Source organism: Manis javanica, chromosome 9, assembly GCF_040802235.1.
Source record: "Manis javanica isolate MJ-LG chromosome 9, MJ_LKY, whole genome shotgun sequence".
NCBI classification, from domain to species: domain Eukaryota; kingdom Metazoa; phylum Chordata; class Mammalia; order Pholidota; family Manidae; genus Manis; species Manis javanica.
Window position 1 is genome coordinate 4,686,932 of NC_133164.1, and position 23,408 is coordinate 4,710,339.

Below are 23,408 nucleotides of genomic sequence, written 5' to 3' on the forward strand. Positions count from 1 at the left end.
ATCACTGCCCGGTCTGGGTGACCCCCAGGGAGAGGGAGATGGACTTCACACACGCCGAGCTGGCCTGTGGCACTGCCCCTGCTCAGAGCAGAATTGAAGCTTATTGTATTTGCTCTCTACTTCCACAAAAACCAGGGGTGTATAATGAGAGCCTGGGAACCTGCAGGGAAGTGCAGGGAGGATGTGGGGAGACATGTGGGGAGGGAGGCTGGTCTGCAGCCCAAACCCTGAGGACCATCCTGACTCCAGTAGGCTCTAGGAAATAAGAGTATTTGCTGTTTTCCCTGTGAGATTTCCTATCTCTACTCTTGGTTAGGTGCTCCAATTCTTCAAGCACCAAGATAGGTAAGTAAATAGGTGGAGACGCATTGAGTTTTCAACACTTACTGGGAACTGATGTTTACGTACTTAAAGGAGACCTAAGAAATGTGTGATGGTCTCCATTCCATCCAACACTAAACTGTCCTTTCCCTTGGTCTTTCTATTTGCCGCTGCTGTCATCTAATAAATAAATATATAAAACTTCTATTACTGGAAAACCTAAAGGCAAAATCAGAATGCCAGAATTAGACTTCAGTGCTGAGTGCCGACATGTGTGTACTTTATGGTTCCATGCATATGTGTTCACGTGTATGTGTGTGACATGGGGACAGACACCGCAGCAGGAGACCTCACCATGAGCCCAGATCTCTGAGGCTGATGGGAACACACTGGAAAGCATTCCCTGGCTTCACCTGACATGGGAAAGAGGATGCCAAGAGATGAGCCCGTTCAAACAGAAGCCGTGGAGGACCCAAGGGGGGGAACCGTGTGCTTTCCTCTGCTGCATCTCTGGCCACAGGGAACAAGGGGCTGTTTCCTTTGAAATCAAAATGAAAAAAAGTAAGTCAAGGGGAAAATGATCTTCCCTTGGGCTCTAATTTTTGGAATTTCTTGTCCTTAGGGCCATGATTTCTAAATGCTTTGCTGGGCATTTATTCGAATGCCAACACATATGCCAATTTTGTGAAAAAGTCATCCTTGTACAAATAGAGACAGAGAAAACTCTTTTATGATGTTACTTGTATAGAAACTAACATCCCTTACAGTGTTTTAGTAGGTTTGAACTACTGGGCATGGGGTCTGGGCACCATCTCCAACCAGCAGTGGCAAGATGCTATCCTCCTGCCGGTGGGAAATAGAAGGAAACGTATATCACAGTACAGTAAGCCACATGTATATTATATACTTGTTCTATGCCTGCACAACCTCATTATTGAATTATTTTCTTTTCTTATCAATAATGAAAAATGTATTGAATGCTTATTACATGCCAAGCCCTTTAAGTAGATGATGCATTTAAATCTAAGCAACCTTGTGAGGTGGGTGGTATTGTGAGATACTTTTTATGCAGGCAGGAGGTGGGTCAATGTATACAGCTACATGGAAGTGTTAGTGTTTAAATCCACATTTATTTGTCTTCAAACTCTCCACCACGTTTATGCTAGAACATAGGCACAGCCGAAGAATGTTATAGGGGCATTAAAGAGACAATGAAAGTGGGGGAAAATATATTTCAATGAGTCTACGATGCATATTCTGTATTCTTTCTATAGTAGTTAAAACAAAGTTTAAAAGCTCAGAAAGCTCAGTGTTTTTCACTGTTTTTTATCACAGACTCACTTTTCTCCCTCAGTCAACTACTACTTTGCTACAAAATGTATAATGAAGTGCTTTTCACCTCTTCACCCCCATCCCCCGCAATGCCCACCCCTCACCAGGGCCCGGATACTAAACATTTATTCATGGAGAAAATACTTTAATCTGGACATTTAAATTATAGGTAAAAATTATAAACAGAATGAGACCTATAGAAAACTTTTTAGAAAGTATACCAAAATGTTCAGCTTAAGATGGATTTATTTTTAATGAAAGTAACACATCTAATGTCTTCAATAATAACAACAAAAACAAGAGCAGACACTTCGGGGCCTAAGCAAGCAATGGCTACTTGGCTTGCCCCCTCCCCAGCCTCCGTGCTTCCAGGGGCAACCACTTCTACATATTTTGTGTCTTTAATTTTTCTCTGGCAATCTTCAATCACTAAATATGACCATACTCTGCCTCGAGTCATCGGATGTAAGTGTCATCAATTCATTTGCACCTGTGGGTGGTGACGAAAGGTCAAGCAGCCCATGGAAGACTTCAAGTCAAACCCCAGGCAACTCCAGCCACTGCAGATCAGTGGAAAATAAAAGTCTTGTTCTGAAACTAGAAGTAAGAACATGTCTTCAGTAACCAACTGTTGTTTGTATTGCCTTAAAAACTAAGAATGTGACCTTTGGCCACTCTGAAAATTGAAGGCCATCTAGCAGTCCTTCAGGGAAGTTCAGGCCCAGGTGAGGACAAGGATCCTCACTGAAATCCCTTTTCTTTCTACTTTGTTTTCTCTCATACCCTTTTGCTTGGCTGACTGGATAATCCAGGACTTTTTAAATTCCAGGGCATTGTATGTGCCGGCTAAGAAACCCAACACTGAAGCAAAGACTCCAGGAAGTCATTTTAAGGAACCAAGTATATTGTGTAAACAGACAGCTAGCCTGGGATTGAACACAAACACACGCAGGCCACTAATGCTTGTGTTTGCTAATGGTCTGCAGAATCTGAGCAAGGTTTCAGCTTAAACTTCAATATAGCAAAGTGACTATATGTTCACAGCAATCATGCTATTTTCTTCATTTACAAAGTGAAACTGTAAAATAAAAGGCATAGCATTTCATCTACATGAACCTACCGAAGACTAATCCTAGCATCTCTAATAAGCGAGAAAAAAAACACATGGTTTTGGAAATAGAAACTGACAAAGAGAAGTGTGGATGGATGAGAACTAAAATAGCTGAGTTTGCTGAGTACTTCCCACTACTTATTCTTGGAAACTTTGGAATTATTTATATGATCTTTAAATATTCTCAGCAGTGTCAAGATATGGCAAAGCCTAAACAGCTTTGATTTGATAGCTAAACATCACAATCAGATTTGGGTTTCTGGCAGGATTTTTAATTTTTTTTTTCTGGCAAATTGGATAATGCAGTTTAAACAGGAAAAACAACAATGAAATGACCTATCTGCGCACATTCAAGCCAATGAGGATTCAGGTTTACTGACATATGCATATATATATATATATATATATATATATATATATATACATATATATATACCAGAATCTGCCACCAAAAAAGAACCTGATTGCTATGTTACTTCTCAAATCAAAACTATTTAGGCTTTGCCCTATCTCCAGACTGCTGAGAAAATTTTAAGATCCTATAAATAATCCCAAGGCTTCTAAGAATAAGTACTGGGAAGTACTCAGCAAACACAACTATTTCGGTTCTCATCGATCCAGACTTTTCTTTGTTGACTTCTATTTCTATTTCTACCAAAATAAAAAAAAATAAAAGTGACAATGAACCTTTGGGTGTGTTCCCACCCCCATTCTGTTTCCCTTCAGACAAATGAGGGCATGAGGGTCTTGGGGCAGACTCAGCTTCTACTTTCCTTCATTGTCCTGCAATAAAATCGGCCTCCTCTATCCCAAATCTGCCATGAATGAGCATCATCACCCCAGAATCAGGAAAATCAGGCTTTTAAAAAAAGTTCCTGAATGCTGACTCCTTCTACATTTTCTCACCAACAGAGAGACATTAACAAATGTTTGTCCCTGTGCAATTGTGAGGATGTGCACCAACCTGTGACAGAAGGGCTGGCTGAGCTGCCACACAGACAGAGTTCCAACTGAAGGAATTCCAACTGAAGAATAAAAAAGGGCTACAGTTCATGTGATGGGGACTTTGTTAGGCAGAAAATACAATAATTTTCAATTAGCTAATGGAATTTAGAAGACACTCTATTTCTTTGAATCAGAACAAAATCTTCAACCATAACCTGGATATCATCACCAGACACACTGATATTTTCCTTCTATGATTTCTCAGCAAGTAGTAGAGTGCAGAGGAAATGATACAGTCATCATTATGGTATGTGAGTTGATTGCTACTTACTTTACAATAAATTCATTGCCAGAAAGGTTTCTGGGTGTAGTATCAATAGCTCAACTCTCATTGGTGTTACCTCATGACTTATAAACTTAAATGGAGGTAAGGTTTAAGGCTGGGTATGCTTAGCTGAGATACACCTTTTCTTGTTTTTGATTTTTTTTTTTTAGTACTCTTTCAGTGAGAGAAAGAAAAGAAAAATCAAGCGGAAGTACTAACTCAGGTTTCAACCATGTGGACACCTAATGCAGATGACAGCTAAGCCTACTTAAAAGATGGGTCTTTCTTGTCTAAGGGCACACGTGCCAAGGAGCTTGTCAGGCCTGAATGTGGGAGCTCACTCTGTCACAGATGTGACGTGTCACCATCCTGGAACACTCCATTTTTTCTTTCATTAGCAGGGGATTGGTGAGTTCCCTGATTGAAATGACAGACAAAAGGAAAAAAAAGGTCTTTGCTTTTCTGTTACAGACGCCTCCCGCCACAGCCAGAGCACAGGTAAGTCCTTGCAGTTAGGTGGTGCTTCCTTGTAGAAGTATTCTGTGTTCCCTGAGTGTGAACACAAGGCATCTGTCTCAGGAGTCAGAAAACTGCCGTCATGTCAGCAGTTCCCTCGTGCACTACTAAATCATTGAGAACTGCAAGTGGAAAACCTGCTATCAAACGTGGGCAATGGTGTAGAAAGTGTTTACCTCGAAGCATCTGATAGAGTAAAGAAAGCTGGATTTCTCATCGAAGACTTTGCTCAAAATTGTATCTGTGTCCCTGAGGGCTGCACGACCTTGAGAAAGTCTCCTCAGCATTTAGGAACTTGGTGTCTCTTTTCTGTAGTAGGATAATAGCATCTGTCTCACCCAGGGGCTAGAAGCCTTCCGTGAGCTAATAGAAATACAATGAAGGGCCTTGGAGGCAGTTTTAAGATTCTCCAGGAACCTACATCAGATTTGAGATTCTCACTTCCATTTAGAATGTTTCTACACACTAAAAACAATGTATATGATTCCATAAGAGAGAGAAAACAGAATGGGATTCAGGTGATTAACCAGATTCAATTTCCCACAAACTAAATAACTATTCCGCTGGACACATAACTTCCTAACTAATGAGTTTGGCAATGTTTAGACACATTCACGGAGGACCCAACGAATAGCAAATGTTTACATTTAAACTCCAGAAACATCCTCTGATGGTATTTTGTTATTTCTAGCATATTTTGGAATCCTCCCTGTTGAGAAAAAGACTGGCTTTTGAAAAAGAATTTACATGGATTCCATTTCCATCGTGGCCTGCACATTTTTGCAAGTGGTTCAATCTTGTCCGTAATGATTCCATGGCTGCTACAGGACAACTTGAGAGGTAATTCAATATTAAAAATAATTGCTCTTCCTGCCACGATTCCAGTATCACAAATGATATTTTTCTCTTTATTATGTAATTAATTGCCTCAGTTCTTCATTTCACTCTGATTGAAACACTGTGAAACATCACAGCCTCAGAGAGCAAAATACAATGATTTTCCATACACCCCAAAACTGGGAGGGAGACAAAATTAAAAAACCTGTGACAAAATAAATGCCTTTCCCAGACTCAGTTATAATACATTTTTTCATGTAAACAAATATTCCTTTATATGAGATTAATACATCAGTGGTAGCAGTGACTTCTACCTTGAAGGTCTGGGGTGGCTGGGAGTGCTTCGTGCTGGGGAAAAGGCATTTAAATGGTGCTCCACCAGCTAGGGGAGGTTTAAGGGGCCTTGGAACCCTAGGTATGATCATTCTGTCACCATAATATGCGCAGTTTATGGTGGTCTGTGGGTGGTCCCACGCACTTCCAAGATTCCAAATTTCCTCTGTAAGGCAGTGACTCTCAAATCTACATACCTAGGCAGGTCTCTGTTCCAAGTTCCAGACAATACTCTAGCTCTCTGAAGGAAACACTCATTGCATATGTGCAGCCACCTTCCACCACATTCCCAGAGTTCTAGTACAACCAAAGCATGGGCCCCGGAGGCAGACTGCCTGTGTTCAAAGCCTGGCTCTTCTAAGATGCAAGCTGTGTTACCTTAGTCAAATTACCTAGCATCTCTGTTAGTAGTTTATCGGTAAAATGGGCAAAACAACAGCACACAGTGTAGAGGTATTGCAGGGTTTAGGCAGTTCATTTCTGCAAAGGGTCTAGAAGCCTGCCTGACACAGAGCGAACACTTAGTGTCAAATTCTCTTGTGATTCTTTTTCTGTGCTTCCATGAATGGCACCAGGATTTGCCCAGTGATTTATGCATAAACTTGGATTCATCTCTTGGACCAACCACTGACAGGTTCGGTGACCTTGGGCAAGTGACATAACCTCTTTGAGAGCTTTAATTTCCTCATTTGGGAAATGGACATTGGTGCGGTTTCTGACATGATTTTGTGAAATGCTCCTGGTAGAACCTTGAGGCAGGGTCTGGCTTGCAGCGGGTACCAAGTAAAGATCAGCAACTGCTACGATTGTCTTGGACTCCTCCTCTTAGTTCCCATTTTGAATTACTTAGCAAGTTTTGGTGCTTCTAACCCTTAAAGTCTCTGACATATCTGACGTCATCTTAGTCTGCTCACCTTTGTCACTGTGCGTCTCCTTTGCACCCCAGCCTCGGCTCTCCACCCCTCTTCAGCTCCCCCTGGAGCGGGCTGCTCAGGCAGCCTTAGGTGCCCCTGCTCCAGTCGCCCGGCGCCTCCTCGCACATTTACTGTTGGAACAGCTCGGGAGGGGCGTGCACCTGGCGCTCTGTCTGCTCACCTGTTTCACAGGTGCCCGCAGGGGAAGCCCTAGCCCTGCACCGGTGCAAGACAGGCAGGACCCTGCGGGCAAGCCACACCAGGCCTTCCTTTCAGGTGTCTGCGCTCCATGAAATGACCGTTACTCAGAGGTTTCTCCAGCCTAGCCAGCAGTTGTGTATGGTCCAATCTAACACACAGAAGAAAATAGAAATCTTCCATTATTTTCAGGTTGAAAAATGAGAATTCACCTATTCCTCTGGCGATTGTAAGTGTCTCTGAGGGTGGTGATCGGGAAGCTCCAGGATTCTGCTTCACTCCTCACTGCCAGGGTTGGTTCTTTCAGGAGCAATCACCCTCCCCAGGTTTCAGATCCTCTCCTCCGAGCGACCTGCGGACAGCACCGGCCTGCCTCCCCCGCCTGGTGCCTGTGCAGCACGGGGCCCCTGCCCCCCCCAGCGGGGGTCTCCCTGCCGCTCCTCTAGGCCCCTCACACAGCAGCGGGGTCCTGCTCGCTTCTGCAGGGCCGGAGCCTGGGAAAGTTCTGGCAGGTGGTAAACTACCAAGTTAACACAGGCAAATGAGTCTCCCAAACAAATGTGCCGGGAAGCACGTGAGGATATCCGAGCGACCGTTTTCTTGATTGTTTCAGATTCTGTGGGATGCAGCCTGACCTCGAACAGAGAATAAAGACATTTTTAGAGAGAGTGTCGTGTGCTAAGTCCACTCACACTAAGGTCACTTGGTGGCATAGTGGTAGATAGCTACGAAATATGTTTTTAAATGCTTGAAGTAAAAGTTCCAAACAGTTTTGAGTAAATAATTGACTCTTTAAGGATATGAGGATCTACAGGGACAGTGGGTCCTTTGGAAACACTTTGGGCTTTCTTCCTATGATTCATTTTCCAAAAGATTAAAGTCGCTCCTCCCAGCTCAGCCTCTGTTTACACCCCCGAGACCTGGTGCACTCTTTGTTACCCAGAGCTGCACCCTTCTGAAGGCAACATGCCAAAGAAAAAAGATCTTTTTTTATTTGTTCTTGTGGTTTTGTTTTGGAGAGGCCCTTATTAATATTATTTTTTTTACCCTTTGTCCACATTTGAAATACAATAACGGCAACAGTGGCCAAGCTGATAAGAAGGGAAACCTTGTAAAAGTACAAACCTTGAACAAGAAAGGAAATGACCAAATAGAGAATGTTCATTCTCCTAAAATTAAAAACAGCCTGAAATTAAAGCAGCATGCCCGGAAAGCCTCCTCTAGTTGTTTTAATTGACTTTCAAAGACAGCAAAGAGCCGATCCTGTGAATAGAGAAGAGCAGCCACCTTCTGCGCCTTGCCTAGACCCGGAGGAGCTCCTTGGTCCCTCAAATGCCATCCGCGTGTGGTCTCAAAGTGTCCTCCCAAGTCCAGGGTTTCTTCCTCTGTTCTCTGGTCCTTTAAAGAGAGTCACAGACCAAGTCCCACTTTGAATTGCAGGGCTTGTTTAAAAATGCAGACTAAGCTTTGATAAGGAACTTTGGCCTCCCTTGAATGGAAAGCCTAAGACTGGCTTGTTTTCCCGTTGAGTGGTGGGGTGAGGATGGGAGAACAAAGGAAGCAGGGGGCAAGTTCGGGGCAAATGCTGGAACTTCAGCCAGTGGGTTGTGTGTCTCTGGGGCTCCTGGCCTGAGGGCAGGGGCGGGAAGGATCCCGGAGGCAGCCCAGGGGTTCCTTCCTTTGGGCGAGGGGAGTAGATAGACTTCGTATCCGGATGGCCCATCACGGTTCCCTTACTTCAAGGAGTCTTGCTTTTGTGTCTTTCAATCTTCCATTCCCTTCTTAGATTAACTATAAGACAATAAAATCAAACTGCCAAGAAATGTGGATTGTTTCTGCAAACATCAATTGACCTTAGTCATTCAGAAGATGTGCACATCAAATTTCACCTCCTTTTCTCCATTTTCTTGATTCCTGCAAACCCAAGTGATGAAGTCATTGGCAAAGTCATCAGCTGAGCTGCCATGGTAATATTCTCATCACTTTCTAAACTTTTCAGGAAAAAGATGCTAGAGTTTCAGCGATTGTAGTTGCTGGATGCTTAGCATCCATGAAGGAGTCAGCTGCGTCCCAGCTGAAGAAGCACATGGAAGACACGCACCACCTCACCTTAATCCAACAGGTCTAGCTTAAGAAACATGAAACTTTGCATTTGCTGAGTCTCTTTCCAAGTAGACAGAACTTTTCGAGTGGACAGTCTTAGTCAGCTAAGGCCGCCGTAACAGCTTACTAGCCAGTCATTTCTCCTAGTTGTAGTGGCAAGAAGTCAAAGAGCAAAGTGCCACCAGGTTTGGTCCTCGGTGAGGGTGCACTTCTGGTTTGCAGACGGCAGTCTTCTTGCCATGTTTTTACATGGTAGGGAGAGAGCAAGTCCTGGGGTGTCTTCCTCCTCTTACAGGGCACTCATCCCATCACGGGGGTTCTACCGTCATGACCTCATCAAAACCTAATTACTTCCCAAAGTCCCCACCTCCAAGTATCGTCCCATTAGGGGTTAGCCTTAGGGCTTTAACATATGAATTTGGGGAGGATAAACATTCAGTTTATAATACAAATCACAATCAGTTTCTGGAAATCCTTATTAAATTAGCTACTAATAAAAAACACAGTTAAGCTGATCCATTTCCATAAAGACAAGATTTCATGTGGGCTCTTTTAGTAAATGAACCTCCCGCTCTATTTCCTGGTCAACCCTAAAGACAGTGTGTTTAAAGCTTACAGCTTTTCCAGTAGTTTTTAATTTTTCTATAGATTTCTTTAAAAGTGGACTTAAATGTAAATGTGATTACACCTTTGCAGATCCTTTGCCAGTACCAAAGATAGGATTGTCTAGAAGCTGGAATTCCTTTTGTTCCACTTCATTTGTAATCACACACTGCAGCCTGACAAGAAGAAAATAGTTATGTTTGTTCAGGCAAATAACCTGGCCGGGAACACGTCCCTAATGCCGAGGCTGTACTCTCTAAAACACGGTGATAAGGAAATTATTATGTTCTATATTTTCTCATGCACTATGTTTTTTGCCAGAAAAAATACCTGGGTTCTATGTGAATAATTCAACATATTATATAGCCTCTTCTATTTCGGTGGCCAAACTCAAAAGCAATTTGGCAAAACGACGATTCTTCTTCTACCTGCTGACAAATCGAAGGGTGGAAAATTAGCAGAGCAACAAAGAGACCTTGCTGATGGAGGGAAAAGTCCATTTCAGAGAATCACTGTATTTTGTGATCTGTGGTGTTTCCCACACCGGGTCACTGAGTGACAAGATAAGACAGGCCAGGAAGCAAGAGCTTTTAGAAGGATTTTCTCAGGCTGTAGGAAGGGCTTAAGGCCCCTAAAACTAACAAGAATATGTTAAGTTCTATTTGGGGTAATTGGGGTAAACATCCCCTTAAAGGATTTCTTGCCAGAAGTAAGGCAGTCAACACATTTCAGAGCACTTTTCTGAGTCCCAGTGCGCCACTAAAGTGGTACCAGCATCAACAAGGCGATCCCAGGAGAGGGGTTCACTGTGAGCCCACAAAGGCCAAACAAACACCAGGTCCCAAAGTCACGACGATAATGGCTGGGTTCAGAGCTGGAAGGTCTTTACATTTATCAGGGGTTTTTGTTGCCTTAAGCATTTACCTTTGTATAGTAAAACTTCACTCTGTTAAGAAATTCATTCTGCACAAATATTAGTAAAGATTAAAAATTTTTTTCAAATAACATTCGGTGAATCAGCCCATAAATGACTGGAAAGTTAGCTTAACTGCAAGTCCTGGGTTATTTTAACAGATACAATTAATGTGGCCCCTAGTACCAAAAAGGGAAGAAGCTCCTTCTAGGCAGTGTGATTTGCAAATAGAATTGTGCTAAGTGACAAAATCACAAATAAGTAGTAGGCAAAGCAATTGTTGAGTAGTTACATTCACTTGCGAGTTTAAGGCACTTGCAATCCAGTATTTCAATGAGAATAGGATAATAAAGAAAATGATGTTTCCATAATTAAACTGTTATCCACTGAACATGTTATTTAGAAGATTTAAACATAAAGTCATATTGTAACTATACTTTTTAAGTGATCTCTGATTACATAGGAGAACAAAGTATTGCAGCCAAGTACCATGTTGTCCTAGAAACAAAATATCTGCTACATCCGGCTTAGAACATGAAATAATTAATAGCTATGATCTCAATTTTACAAAGCATTATTATTATATTTTGCCTAAAAGAGAGTGTTTTGTGGAAACTTGTTTACAAAACTGCAAGCAGCTCTATATCGCTGAAACTAGGTAAGAAGTAACTTGCCTCTGGCCACTTACAGTAACAGTTCTCAAAAGAAGAAAACCCAGGAATCCTACATTAATTTTTCCTAAGTTTATTTAGATGATATTTATAATAAAGTCAGACAAATATTATTGTGTAATTTAATTAAGACTACCTATAGTCAAACCTTTACAGCCAAATTTGAAGTAGTCGCTAGCCATAAAGATATGGAATGTGGTTGATTAGAAAATAAAATGAGACCCAAAATGTATGTTTTTGATGTCATGATAATAGAAAAGAGAAAGACTGGATCATGAATGGTCTTCAAATGGAAACCAACAATTATGAGACTTGATGTTAATTAGGATCAAGATGGCTTTAAATTTGTATAGTACTTTTCTAATCATATTATCAAATTTAAGTGTTATTAGACTGAATGTATCATCACTAAACTTCCTCGTAAGCCTGTATTCTCTCTCCTTTTGTGGTACAACCATCTACTCATAATCTCAAGCAATAAACCTAGACTCTTTCTTGTCTTCCCCCCATCAGTCTCTGTATCTTCCCTCCAAAATATTGGTCACACTCATCGTCTCCCTACCCCACTCCTACACTGTCTTGGTGCAGCTCTCAGCCTGGTAATCGCTGCCTGAGCATACTTACTGCACCTCTGCCTCCAGCTTTGCCCACCCTAATTCCATCCTCCTCAAAATCACAGTCCACTGAATCAGAGCCACAGAAGGTTGGGTGGTCCCAAAGCATATAGCTCCCGGAGCCCACAGGATGCATCTCTCTAAACCTTGCTGTCCTTCAAGCACATTCAGGACACGGTCCCAGCTCTTTGACTCCTCATATGAAACTTTCCATGACCTGTCTGCAGATATCTGCCCTTTGTCCCAACTGGCTGATCCACGTGCATTATTTCAGGAGAAATAATTATTCCTTGTTCTGGTTGGGTTCAGCTAATAGGGAAAATCTAGAGGCCAGGCCATCTGCAGGAAGGAGAGAATGTAATGTCAGAGCCGCCCCCACCTAGGTGCATTCCCACCTCACCCTCCTCAGTGGGGGACTCTCCTCTGTCAGTGCCCTCTGCACAGAGCCCTCTGTCTCCAGAATGCAGTGGCTCTCCATGCCTAGAGGCAGTAGCAGTGCCCTCCTTCCCGTGTCTGCCCTGCTGTGGTTTCCTGGGCCTCTTCCAGCATCTGTGCACCTAGTTGCTTCAGCAAACTGCCGACCTGGTATGCTTGGGCATTGCTAAGGGCTCGCTGCCCAAGCTGGCCTCCAGGGCACTCCCTTTTCTGTTTGGAGGATCGGCTAATTTTCTTCCCTGCCTCTTGCCAACCATTTCTCCATACTGAATCCCCTGCCGGTGTACTGCATAAAGGATTCTCCCAGGACAACAGTAGTGCTCCATTTCCAAGTTTGGGGCTGTGCGTGATTAATGATACATATTTCCTCCTTCAACAACTCCACAAAGTCTATTATTTGTGAAATCTTGGCATCTGCACTCTGACAGTTGGCGTCCTAATCCCAGAACCCCTCCCCTTTCTTGCAGATATGTCTCTTTGGGAGATGTATCTCAATAACTGTTTCCTCACTGGCAAAATGAGAAGATAGTAGCACTTTTCTCCTTGAGTTGAGATGAGGATTAAATGAAATAACTCGTGTTTATTTCTTGGCTCAAGATCCTTTATACTTAGGCTCAATGCCCCTGTTAAATATCATTTTCTTTCCTTGATATATGTAAAAAAGGAATTCATATTTCTTCTAATAGTGCCTAGTTGTATTCCACTCCATTCTATTCCATTGATACCATATTATAGATACATGTCCCTGATATATGACCATTAAAATCAGGCTACAAAATGTGAGGAAAGAGCCCCTCCACACCCCAGTGGCTATGCCCTCACTGGGATGCCGGTTCCTTTCCTGTGCTTTGGACATCCTGCCTGCTATGTAATCTCCCTGAACCTTCACTAAATCCTCTGTTTACAGGTGAAGACATTGAGGGTTTGAGAGAGCGAGCAATTCGGTCGCAGTCATAAACTGAGGGCTGTGCTTAGAGCTTCAAAGACAAGCTTCCATCACACGGTCTCCCAGTCGGACATCTACACTTTGTGACACAGTTTCACATAAACTGCAAGCATTACCTGGATTAGAGTTTTGACGATTGCTCTAAAGACACAGTAAAAAAGTTATGAATTAGCTCTGCTAAGACAGAATCTGAGTCAGTCATATGAGGGCTGTATTTAACAATGGTAAATATTACATTATACACTGTCATAGAAATAATCTGCAGTTCTTCCCAAGGGTTCTGGAGAGGGCCGCATTACTGCTGCCTGCGTGTAGATGGATCTATCTATCTGCTGGGGGTCCGTCTCTCGCATTCTACTGTGATCTAGAAACCGCCAGGGTGTGCTCCATTCTGACTGCTCAGTTGAAATGAAAAATGCAGAAAGTGCCTCCCTCCTGGTTTATATTTGTTTAACACTTTTTCTCTGATTGTGTTTAGACACGGCACAAGGGAGATCTTTACTGCGTGACTGCAGATAGACTTCCCGTTTCACTGCAACTTCAACAGAAAAGAATCTAAGCTCTTGCCTTCAACCTCTCCCTGCCTCTCCAGGGCCTCATGACCCGGCCTCTGAGTGGCGTGCCAGCGGGGCACATCACTGCCTGCGTCTGCTCAGACAATTTAATTTCCTAAGACAAGGGTTCCCTCAGGAGTGCTAACGCCCTTTCCACGCGTTAAGCAAGAGGATCCTTGTCAGGGAGGCTAGGCGGGGCCGGGGGGGCGGGGGACAAAAACCAGAGGGTCCGCCAGGCACCGCGGGTGGCAGGCAGGTGTTGGAGGTGAGCGCAGGGCAGTGGGGCTGGGCCTGCGGCTCCCACCCAGCGCCCTGGCAGCCTCACCCTGCGAAGGAGGGCAGCTGTGACCAGCCGTCCTTCCTGCGGAGAGCCTGCTTTTCTTTCTAATCTAAGCTCTCTTCCCCGGGTCTCCTGATGTTTTCAGTGTCTCCTTTGCATCCTTTCTTAACTCTCTTTTTTCTCATTTTTTGCTTTCTTTTTAAGCACTGTTAAATCAAGTTTACCACACAAAGAAGTTAAAAGTGTTTAAGTTAAAAGAAATAAGCCTTTAATGTCTCCTTCTGATTTTTAATCCATAGAAATGTATCAGTTTTACATCTTGAGTCATTGGTGTCAATCAAATCATATTCTATTTTTCAGTCCACAGTCATTGGTGAACACTTTTCCCTTCCCTGTAATATTCTTCTAGTGGTTGTTTTAATAATTAGGTGGTACTCTTTTACCGCAGTATGCCTTTTATTTTTTTGTCTCTTTTTGCGTACACAAGAATCTCTGCTTTAATGATCTCTGCCACAGCTGGGCTTTGCATTTGTCAGAGTAACAGTTGGTGGAAAATTCTAGTGTAACTTTCATGTAGCTGTGTTTTATAGCCGGTTTTAACTAACCTTGAATTCACCTATTTCTATTCACAAGCTTTTGGGGGTATATCAGTGGCCTGCGGTAAACATAAAGACAGCACAATCTCTACCCGAAACACTAAAATAGTAACCACAGATGGTTACTGGTTCTTGTCCACAAAATTACTCCAGGCAGATGCTGCTGATAAGGGTTATGGTTCATTATACCTTGTCAGAGATATAAAATTCAGGCTGTGTACATGTTACGTCAGTATTTTAAAAACCTTTGCCATTTTGAAACTTTCACTCTGCTCCAGGACTCTTCATGGCATAATTCAGCTCATTTTTGCTTGATCTGCAAAATGCTTCTGTCCCTAATTCTTGAGTAATTTTCTTAGTTACATGGAACTCTGCTTATACTGATTTGTACCACTTGCCTAGAAACAGGAGGCCAAAAAAGCATAAACTGAGCTTTGCCATGAGCATGTTATCATCTCCTCTCATCACGGACCAATATTTCCTGTGCGTCTGTCCCATGCCCACTATCTAATAGGGCTCTCAAGGGTTAGCAAACACTGTAAGTAAACTCAAGACACAAGTTGTTCATGCCTATGAAAATGAAACAGAAACCAACAAAGTGAGCAGGGGCACCGGAGTTCAAGTCCAGCAGTCTGTAATCCACAAAGGCAGGTTTCGAAGGCAGGGATAAATGGCTGACTCCTTTACCAAGCTTAGAACTCATTTTTTTGTTTTGTGTTGTTACTGCATTAAGTAATTTTCTCCAACCCCTACCTTCAAGTGAAAAATAGATACGGTAATAGAAGCAACCAGAAGCACAGGTTACACGAAAAAGCTTTTCCAGTTATCCATTCACCTGCTCTGAAATGAAAGCATTCGTGGGAAATGAAAGGGTGAGGATAGTTGACTTTTCAAGGCAAAATCATCACTTGCATGTAAAAATAAAATGAATGCAGGCAAAGATTTTATTTAACTCATTAATAAAAGAGGGAGCCAATAAGATCTTAAAATCAGTTCAAAAAAGAATTTAAAGAATAGATGTAGATGTAGGCAATCAGAAATGCTGAAATGAATTTGCAAATGAGACAACACTGATTAATATCCAATAGGGAAATAAAATGCGATGTTTTGAGGCCATCTTTTAGGTAAGGCAGACATCAGTTATAGGTACTGGACAAAATTCATTTGCTTTGTAGAGACCGGAATCATTAGTAGCAGCTTTCTGCAATTTTAACTTAAATTTCTGAAGAGTTATAAAACAGCCAAGTCAACAGAGAGGTAATTAAACGTCCAAACTCATATAAAATCTGTGCCTAGAAAGTTTGCTAGATCTGCACCATTCAACACCACGTGGCTGGTGGCTATCACAGGGCAGCTGCAGAGCATTTCCATGGCATAGGCAGCTCTGCTGAGAAGCGCTGGGCTTAGCCAGTGACCAGTACTCAACTGAAGGGGTGTCTGGTAATCCCTTTTTTGTATTTCCAAGTATTTGACAACTTTTCTTGATAGAACAAAATAAGCTACAGTAATAATGATACAGAGCAAGATATATGAGGGAGTAATGACTAGTATTTACTGGGTGCCAACTACCTGCTAGGCATTGTATAAGACCATTCATGTACATTGTCTAACTCAGTCATTATAAGAGCTTAACCCCATGGGTTAGCTGAGGAAACCGAGACTCAAAAGGATTAGATTATTTGAGTTCTCATGACTGATGTACATTATCTACTGAGGTCTCGTAGTAATGTAACCACACTTCTTGGTTGATTACCCAGAGACTCTAACAGATTAGAATAAGTTGCTTGAGGCCCTACAACTATGAAGGCATTGAGACAGATTGTAATCTCACACATTAGAACTCTGAAGTCTTGCTTATTTCCCTAGACTGACTGCCCAGCCCGTGTATCTTGAAGGACAAGTAAGGGCAGCAGATGAAGGCAAACATGGGAAGAAGATAAGAAGTATGACTAATAAAAGAGATGCCACAGAAAGCTGGCCTACCCAGATTGTCTTCGGCCACAGGGTCTCAGGGGAGGAATGCCTGGTGGCCTGGCTGCTGAAGGAAGAAATCAGCACATGTCCAGCCTTCTCTCGTGTCTGCAGATGACGCGCTGAGCCGAAGCCAGGGCACCCTAGCCAAGTGTGTCATAGCGCTGACAGTACTGCAGTGTTCTCACCAGTAAGTGTCTCTCTCCCCAGTCAGGTTGTAGATTACTCCAGGGGAGAGGGACAGAAGAAACGCCCTGATTTGTGTCATCCTGCCTATTCACAGCTCTTCCGTCACATTCACTAATAACATGACCGCCTTTCACCATTTCTGTACCTCTGCCCTCTCATATCAAACTTTCTCCCCTCAAATCACTGCACACTGAGTTGAAGAGTCACAGATGGTTGGGCAACTTGCTATGCCCACAGTCCTATATGAGGCAGTATGGTGGCATCAAACGGTGGCCAGACATCAAAGAGATGCTCCCCAGCTCTACCACTAATTGTTGAAATGCTTTAGGTCTCATATGTGTTTGTAAAATATGTACAATAATCAAACCTACATCGTAGGGTTGACTGAGGAATTTCATGAGATGATACATGGAAAAAGCATAGGACAATGTCTTCTATTTAGACCTGCAAATGTTATCTATTAGTGTTGTTATACAGAGTCAAACAAATAATGAATACTATCAAAATGTCATTATTCTCAATATTTGAATTAACCAACATGTATTTTTGAGATTTAGGGAGCAGATAGTTAAATACAGGATTTTAACCATCACATTTTCTCAGGACTTTGGAGCATTTCAATATGTTTTTTAACTTCTTTTCAAATGGGGGACAATGTGGACATAAACTTTCTCTGTTTTGGCCATAATGAAATGCCGTATGTGTTTGCCTAGATGTCGTGGTGCTGTTGCTCAGATGGAAATGACAGAACGGGGACAGCAGATGGGAAGAGAAGGCAACAAACACATCAGAGCTTATGCTGGGAAGCTCTGCCCAAGTCCAGCAATGGCAGGCGAGGGAAGGGCCCGTGGTGGGTGGGTGGAGTGCTTGCAAGCTGGAGGGGCAGGGAGGCTTGGCTCTGGAGGTAAGACAAGAACTCATGTACAGTCCTCGCAGCCTCCTGCAGGCACACACTCACACACACGCAGCCGGGCTGAGAGCTTCCAGGGCCCTTCCTAAAATGAACTAATCTCCTGAAGCACGTCGGCTGAAGCTCAGACGCCCGACCCTTGAAACCTGAGCAGACCTAGTGACAGGGCCCAGGGGTGAAATCCTAGCTCGCTAATCAGCTGCACAATCTTCCCCTTCGGAAATTCTGTGTTTGCTAAACACCTCGTGCCGGAGCGCCGTGCTGTACAGGAATGGCTTCTCGGTTTCAGCCTTCTGGGGCTCGTGCTCTCCGTCAGCTGGCCAGGCGGGCCTGGGCCCGACCGTCTCCCTCTTCAATCCAATTTTCACGATGTGAGCAAATTGAAGTCTGTGTGCTAGTGATTCACAACATGCACCATGCTACGGAGGGAGCTTTCTGAGTAACCTAGATCTGTTATAATCATGGGTTTTCCAGGAGGAATTCAGGAAATGTTCTCAGCATGACCTATTCCCCCACACATGATGAAACATGGCAGAATTTCATGGATAGATATTTAATATGCAAATAGTCAACAGGGGCCATTCAATCGTATTTTATTTTGAAGATTCAGCTAGTTAATAAGTGAGGACCGTTGCCAAGAAACGTGGTAGGATTCTCTTCAAAATTGCCTAAGATGACTGTCTTGTAAAAGTAAGACAGTCCTGGAAACCAGATCTGCCTGCATTCCAAGCCCTTCCGGTATCTGCACGCTTTAGAATAATGAAGCCTTCCTTTATCATTTACATTTCTTTAGTGGTGATTTATGCAAACACTCACATTTTTCACTACCTAGAAACAGATCTGGGGATGAATGAATCCCTTCCTACCAAAGAAAACTTTTCAGGCCCCCAAGCTGGGAAGTCTCCAAAAGGATATTTGTTTGGATGATTATAGACTACTTTGATAACCTACGACACTGAGTTTTGGAAAAATGAATAACTATGTTAATTGTGACTGTAGCAGAACCGAGCCTCAGAGCAGTCATATTTCCACTTAGAAAAAAGAAGCAAAAAGAAATCTGCTATTTTAAAAATCATTCTATGAGCCTAATACTACTCAGTGTTTTTAAAAATTAAAAGTCCCCAATCTTTCTTACAAATGCTTCTTAAGAGTAAGGTGGGACACCTCAAACCCAAAGAAAAGAAAGAGAAAGAAAAAAGACTCACATCGCCATCTGCCATTCATTTACCTGCAGTGTTAACCGGAGAAAGCCCTGGAATGATGTTTGCTCCGAAAAAGTTCCAGCGCCCTGAGATCCCTCTCACTGCGCAGGACAGAGAAGCCATCCGCACCGGAGAGCAGATGTATGGAGAGCCGCCTCTGCAGAGAATCAGGTGGAAGTCCAACATGCAGAAAGCAGGCCTCTAGGAAAACACCCACAGGTGTGCTAGAAAACCAGTGGAGCAAGAAAAACTGACTCTGCTTTGCTTTCAACCACGCAAGAAATGTTTTCCAGTTTGATAAAGTGTCAGAAACAGATGTATAATCATTTAAAGATCAAGTTGTTGAAAGAAAGAGATAAGGAAAGAGAGAAAGAAAGAGAGAAAGAAAGAGGGAAGAAAGAAAGAAAGAAAGAAAGAGAGAGAGAGAGAGAGAGAGAGAGAGAGAGAGAGAGAGAGAGAGAGAGAGAGAGAAAGAGAGAGAGAAAGAAAGAAAAGAAAAAAAGCCATTATTAGAAGGATGTGTTACTTTTTAGCCGTGTACTTTAGGATCAATGCATGGCCATCCGCCTCGAATAAACAACAGCCTTGTTTAGAAGATGATCAGATTTCATTAATTTTGGCAAATTAGCTCACCTTTAACTTTCAGAGGAGAAAGACAAGATTTTTGTTTTTTTATTTTACAGGTGAAAGTAGTGAGGCTACTATGTCCAAGTGCCCTTTTACAAGGCCTAAGAGTCTCTAAGAGCAGGCTTGTAATTTACAATCACCATTTTGGGAAGAGTTATGATTTACTTTTACTTCACCATGTGTGAAGTAGCACAGAGGAATAATGTAATGCTTAAGCAAACAAACAAAAGGTTAGTGCAAGAGTAAGATTTAATTAACTATAAGATCCCTAGGAATTAATAAAATGATCTTCCTGCATCTATATGACTTATAGATGAAGGGTCCGTCTCAATTTACACTGCCACCAACAGGGGTGAGGATGACTATCCTGAGACCTTTGGCAATATTATTGAAATTTTAGCAATGCAATCATTAAAAACTTGGAGTCTCATTATTGTTTTAATTATTTCTCTTTAATTGGCAATTTATGTTTCTTCTTCAACATATATCCTCTGCATATCTCTTAAAAACTTTTCTATGGTGTTGGGAGTCTTTTTTTTTAAAATTGATTTGTAGGAGTTCTTTAAATATGGATGATATTAATTTTGTGGATGTAATTTGCATGTATTTTGCCAATTTTGAAGTTTATCTTTAACTTCTTTAATGCTGTCATATATTCTCTACAGAAGCTTCCACTTCCTGTGCAGTCACTCCGTTCATTTTCTTCAGCATAAATTCTAAGATTTGTATCTTTGTGAAGAAGGCCTGCTCCATTTTAGGTTTATAAAGATCAGAGTCTCCTGCTTCTGATACCCTTGGAGGTTTATTTATTTAGATCTAGATGTTTAGTCATTTCCCAGAAAGCTGGGTACACAGTTCTTTCTGCACTGACTTAAAATGCCCGTTGGACGGTCGCTTGCTGGACCAGAGGGATTACATCGATGCCCCTAATAAATTGATTCCCTGATGCAGGCCCCTTACCTCACGTCAAGAGCTGAGCTCTCTCACCACCTTTCCCCTGGCCAGCCTGGCCTGGCTGGTGGCCGGAGCAGTGTCCCCAAAGTGGTGGCCAGCCAGTCTCAGAGTCCACGCGTGCTTCTGCTCTCTTTCTCAACACGCCCGGAGAGGCCTGGGAGGGGCCCCTCAGAGGAGGGCCCACCTTCCTCAGCCCAGGCTATTTTTCACCCACTGAAACCAGCCAACCCTCAAACCAGCAGGGGAGCCCCGCCCAGCCCGGGCTGCCCAGCCGGCTTGTGGACTCACGAACAACCACAAAGGTTGATTATTTTAAACTACTTAGATTTTAATAAACAAGAGTGGCTAACTGATACATGCACTCAGTTCTCATACGTACAGACAATTTTTCTGGACGATTTCTCTGTTGTTCTACCAGGTCTTGGCATGTCTCTGCCGTTTGTATCTCCATGGTACCATTCTTCTGCAGATTCTCTGCCAAACTCTTAGCCACGTAAAGCATGAGGTGTAATGAGTAACAACCCTCTGCTGGGCATGCCATACATTCTGCCACATTCTCTACATCTTCTGGGGAGAGCTGTCCGTTTCCTTAGTAAATATCTATTCCACATATTATATGCATGGTCCCGTTCTACATTCCACAGCGGGTCGAAGGATGAACATGGAATAGCGTGCTAGAGTAGCACACACACTTGCACACTGAATAACCATATGAAAGAAAATGAAAAGAACAGTTCTGTGGTCTCTCAGAGCAAAGCAAAGATCGCTCAGATAACCAAAGGCAGAGTATCACCCTCTCTGGCTCAAGAATGTATGGTTGGAAAGAAAAGCAGGGGAAGAAAAAGACAGGGCTAGATAAGGTTTCTGAGTACACATTCTACAAAATGACTCAGTAAGACAAGGATAGTATTTTGTATTTTATGAACGTGAAAGCTGAGTATCGTCATGGAAACAGACTTTTATGTTTTGCCCCAATTTTCTAATAAACAGAAATATTTGTTCCCTGAGATGGTGGCAGTCTGGTGGCCCAGTGGCTGAAGTGTGTTCTGTTTCCAAACTCTGATTTATATTCACATCCCTTTTACATGTTCTGCAATAAAGTCAGACATGCAACTGTACCGTATCTCACTTTATGTATTAATAAAATTGCAGCATGTTGTGAGGTTTAATTAGATAATAAAGCACTTTGAGGCCCCTCCTTGATAAGTCTGTGGTAAGTGAAGAATATTGCTAATTTAGTAATCCTCACACACACTGTAACATTTTCCCCTAAAATGTACAGATGCACTTTTAAAACCATGGACAATCACATCAGTTTTGGGGATGGTAAGAAATAAGAACTGATGGGGACCTTCATCTTGGGATGGATGAACCATGAAGTGCGCGCTCACACTTCAAAATTTCTGTGTATAGTCCCTCTTCATTTAAATGTTTAATTAGGAAGGAACACTTCCATGCATTATAATTAAATGCAAGCCCAGATTCCTCACCACAAAAGAGTCATTTTCCATTCAGTTTATACAAAGTTTTGTTTTGTCCCCGAATGAATCAATATGAAAATTAAGCTGGTTGTCTGAAAGCACTAAAAAGAAGTATAACTTTCATAATACAAGGAAGATTAAAATGAATTAAAAATCTCAAAGCATATCCTTCTAGAACAATTGCACACTATATTCTCTCAACCCTTAAAGGTAGCATTCCCGGAGAAAAGAAAAATGAACATAGGGGCCTTTCGTTCCAGTCCATTTTCTTTAGAAGCTGGAACCTTTTCATAGTTGAAGCACGATTTTTTGCTTTTAATTGGTGAGCTTTTAATGGGAAGATTGTGGGACAAAAGTAGGATCCTTGTTCTGCTTGGTGGTGGAGGGCACCCGTAAGGGCTGGTGGTGTGGAGGGAGAGAAACAATAAACATCACAAGTTTACATGTTTCGTAGAGTCTGCTCTGGACAGGCTGCCCCTTTCAGAGCTGTGGAACATGTGGCTGGAAAGCTTGAAAATGAAAAATGTACTAAAGCTAAGACATTCCTGTCTTACTCTGCTCTTCTGTGAGCCCAAATCCATGCGTGTGTGTGTGTGTGTGTGTGTGTGTGTGTGTGTGTGTGTGTACATGTAGTAAAGAGAATGAAAAATATTCCTCAGTTCCTCCTGGCCTGCTGTAGAAGACACCAAACCTCCCATTTCACTCTTGGCTTGAGACCCAAGGCTGAAAGAATGATGAGAGGCGCCAGCGTTTGCCTGGTCCTTCTGATCTGTTCACCACGTTGCTCCCAGCACTTCTGCCAGGACCTTCAAGTTAAGCACAACCCAGCTAAGCAGACCCCTTCCTGCTACCTTGGAAAAGCAGACCGGGTATGAATTCCAAGTGCCCTGCACATGGGATGGCTCATATTTTACCAAAATATTTTGGTCGTTTTGGACACTGATGTTTAGTTTCAGCATGAATGTGTCTAACCCACTCCTTTTGTTAAGAAGAAGAATGGATAATTCCAGGGTTTTCTGTGTACAAATAGCACAGACACCCAGATGGTATCTTAATTATTATGGTGTCTGGAAGCTAATCTGTATGAAGATGTCCACCAGCATTTAAATGGGAGTGTTTCCTACTTGCCTAATTGCAGAGGAAAGAGGCAGTGGAAAGCACCAAGCCGTTGGAAGCGGGAATTGCAGCGCAACCAACCGAGTGGATGTCATCTTCCAGTGTTTATCAGCTGGTGAACTAGAAAGTTGAAGTGGAACCTGACGGATTTAGGTTATGGTGAAAAAAAAATTACAAACAAAAAAATAGGTGCATAGATAGTTTCTTTTCTCCTCAATAATCTGTTGCACACTGTACTGCCCCACTCCCATCAGTGTGCTATGCCAACAGTCACACGGAGATTTTATGAAATATTCATGAAGGTGACTTTATGTTTGTTACTTAGAGGCAGGTTGGCACAGCTACAGAGCAGTGCGAAGAAGGTGACCCTGCCTGCTCACGTGGAGGCGGTGCACCAACCTGCCTCCCCAA